The sequence below is a fragment of the Stegastes partitus genome, unplaced genomic scaffold, assembly GCF_000690725.1.
Source record: "Stegastes partitus isolate 25-593 unplaced genomic scaffold, Stegastes_partitus-1.0.2 Scaffold150, whole genome shotgun sequence".
In the NCBI taxonomy this organism is placed as follows: Eukaryota; Metazoa; Chordata; class Actinopteri; family Pomacentridae; genus Stegastes; species Stegastes partitus.
In genome coordinates, this window is record NW_007577881.1 from 394,837 (window position 1) to 398,546 (window position 3,710).

The window sequence follows — 3,710 nt, forward strand, 5'->3', positions numbered from 1 at the left end:
TTACAAATGGAGGTTTCTGGAAGCGCTGCTAATCCTGTTTTAATCTAAAAACATTTTAGTCCAGATGGGGGAAAAAAAATTGATTTTTTTAAATGATGACGCAGAAAATCATGTTTGCTCTCTAACTGGGACTTAATATCACTACATGTTGTTCCCTGATTAGCCATGCTCCTGACCTCGCCCGTTTGCTGAAAGTAAAACAGACGTTTAACTCTAACTTGCTGCATTTGTGTTCTAACTATGCTTTAAAGACACCCGTTGGTGCAAAAATGTCATTGTAGTGAATTTATCATATAAATACCTTCACCTTGTCATAATCTGGTTTCAATGGCATTGTTTTTATTTAGGTTCCTCAAGTGAAAAGTGTTATCTTTATGAGGAAGCTGAGACTGGAATGTTTGAAGGACAAACGCTGTTGCACTGGGATTGCTTTTATTGCCGCTCATTTCGATTTCCACGACTATCCAGATAAGTTTTTTGTAAACAAGTGATTCTCATAAAAATGCAGCGTGCAGATCCTTGGAGCCTTACAAACTTGATGAAAGCATTTCATAGCTCATAATACATTTGCATTATGGATTTTTGTAAAGTTTTGAATCCTGCATTATTTTTCTTTACATGCATATTTGCTTGTTTTGCAAGCTGCCTCTGGTCTCACTTTTTTTTTTTTTTTTTACAGCTGTAGAGATAATATCAAACCTACAACAGTGCTGCATGACATACAAGTAAAACAAAAGATCTGCTTCATGTGGCCAAAAACTGCAGAAGGCAAAATACTTTAGTGTAAGGACAGATTTCAACAAATTATTATTTTATTAGTGCTCAAAGTTTTACTCCTGTACCGTGTAAAATCTATTTCAGACAGTCTAATGTTTATCAAAAATAATGAGATTTACAAGAAAACTAAGTGTCAAAGCTGCCTCAGGTCTCTGCTAATTCCAGGAGGAGCGTGATTGTAAATTTGACAAACTTCGGACAGGTCTTTGAAATGAGCTGTGAGCTGATGAACTGGCAGCAGACAAATATTTACCTGAGGCTAAAAGTCACAGCTAATAAATCATGGATGTGTTGCAAAACCAATTTCTGCCATTCACGTAAGCTCTGCTTATGTATACTGTAGAGTTACTATCGTCTGGCCAAAAGTGGAGTCAATCTAGTATCCTTTCGTAATTACTAATTTCAAAGATCAGCACATGTTTAGCGTTACACAACATTTTTCTCACCGGCATGGGGCTGCCCTTACACCATCACACCACCACCACCTTCACTGTGGTTCAGCTGAATGTGTTTACTGGTTGGTCCACATGTTCTCCTTCTCAGAAAGTAAAGATAGGTTCTTAGAAGTAAAAAATACCTACACTCTGTTAATTACACTAACCGGTATTACCGCTGCATTACCGCTAGCATTACTTTCTCTGACACGTTGACAATCTTTGCTAATAAGTTGAAAGCACATTCAAAAAGTGGTCAAACCAGACTATTTCAGCAAAAAATTCAGATTTGGCATCCAAAATTAAAATAACAGTGGATTTTGCACATTATTTGCGTTGCTTGGAGATATAACTTTAGTTTTTTAGGAGAAGGAAATGACTTTCTGTGCATGTAAGTGTTAGGTTTACAGTGGTTTATGGTTTTTGAACTTCCTATATCACTTGAACAATCTCTAAAAATCAGCTGAATAAAACGACCACAAGCTGAGCATTTACAAAATATAACCTTATAGAGACAAATGACACAAGACAACAATTATATTAATTCGGAGGGATATAGAATTCACTTTAAAATTACAGTCGTGACTCGATGATCCGACCCGTAACAATCCGAAAAACTTGCTATCCGACAGCTTTTTAGGAAAAACGAACGGAACCCATGAAAAATAGCCTTAACGTACCGACAGCCTTGGATTCCGACTCCGACATGACATTTTATCTCATAAATAAGGTTAACAGCGTATTATCTGACTGAACAATCCGACAGATTGGCTACGTTCAGACTGCAGGACTTAATGCTCAATTTGGGATTTTGTTGTGAAATCTGATTTTTTGCGAGTTCGTTCACATTTCCAATTAAATGCGACTTGTATGTGATCTCCTGTTTGAACTTTATACAATCCAAAAGTGTCCCGCATGCGCAGAAGAGGACACAACGACGTCACACGCAGTGAGTAAACATGGATGGTGGCGGTGGCGGTGGAGGAGTGGCGCTGATGGTGGAAACAGAACTGTGACCGCTATCCTAAACTAGCATCAGCAGCCAAGTTCTGCCTGCACATTCCGGCCACCTCCACCCCGTCGGAGCACTGCCCCGGGGTGGAAGTGTGCCCCCACCCGACCACGCAGAATATTCAGATATTCATCATTAATTGGGCCTGATTATCCAGAGACCAGAAGGTGCTATTGGGACCAGCCTTGCTAGTTATCATAACAACTATGAACAATAATTAACAACACATTCAAGCATCAAGCCCTCCTTGTATCGCGACCTCCATCTTGACAATCCAACAGCTTTGCTATCCGACATAAAAGAAGGTTTTACATTTAGTGTCGGATTATCGAATCACGACTGTACATAGTTTTTAAGTGGACACACCTGATGCACCAGTGCTCTGTCCTCATTGTTTTTGCTGCGAAAATATTCTACATGTCTCATGGTTGAAGCTCTCCTAATCAAAATTAGCACCACTTATGCATGACAGGTATTGTCCTAGCGACAAATCAGTTCAAATCAATTATCATCCAACTTCAGTCCTCACTTTAGATGTACAAAAACATGCCTTCGGTGTTGTCTCATCAAAAGAAGGCTTCATTACATCCTCAACAATGGCCTGCTGATTACAATAAAGCTCATTTTTATCATTTTATTTTCTTTAAACTATCTGTTAAAAAGTTACATCTGTGGTGTTATGGGTCAAATTTAACCAAGCTGTAAAAATCATCATTATTATTATTATTATTATTATGATCATGGCAGTTGTAAATTTCCAATCCTCTCTTCCCAAGCAACAACCCATGCGTTTACACATCTCGTGTCACACAGCTATAGACTGGGGCTTTCTCACGCTTTACTTTTCTCTCTGTTTTTCTCACTGCACATCACACCTGGCCAGTGTGTATATGTACGCACACACACACACACACACACACACACCTTGCTGGAGTTGACACTTAAGGAAAAGCACTGGAGAGGGAGTGGTGTTGGTGTTGCACTGGCCTGCGGCCTCATGCCTACGACCAAATAACAGCTGTGCTAATATTCTATACAGCTGCTCAACCTTGAAATTGATATTGCTTTTACACAACAGCTCTTCAAACACTGTTTATTGGTTAACATTGAGAGAATTTTGGTTCAATCATAGACTTATTACAGGTCCTCTGGAAATATGATAAAATCTGTGAGTCAAAAATAGACATACAGCAACTTGAATTCTCAGTTTTGGTGATGTAGAAAGTTGTGTTATTCAAATTTCCATGGTGGTATGGCCGCTTAACTTCTTGTGAGTGATTGCAATTGACTACAGCTGCTGACTCCTCTGAGCCAATTTAAACAGGGCTACACTTAGAGACAGACAACCAAGCACACGGACATTCACACCTACGGACAATTTGGAATCATTAATTATCCTCAACATGTTTTTGGACTGTGGGAGGAAGCCGGAGAACCCGGAGAGAACCCACGCTGCACGGGGAGAACATGCAAAGTCCGTGCAAAAT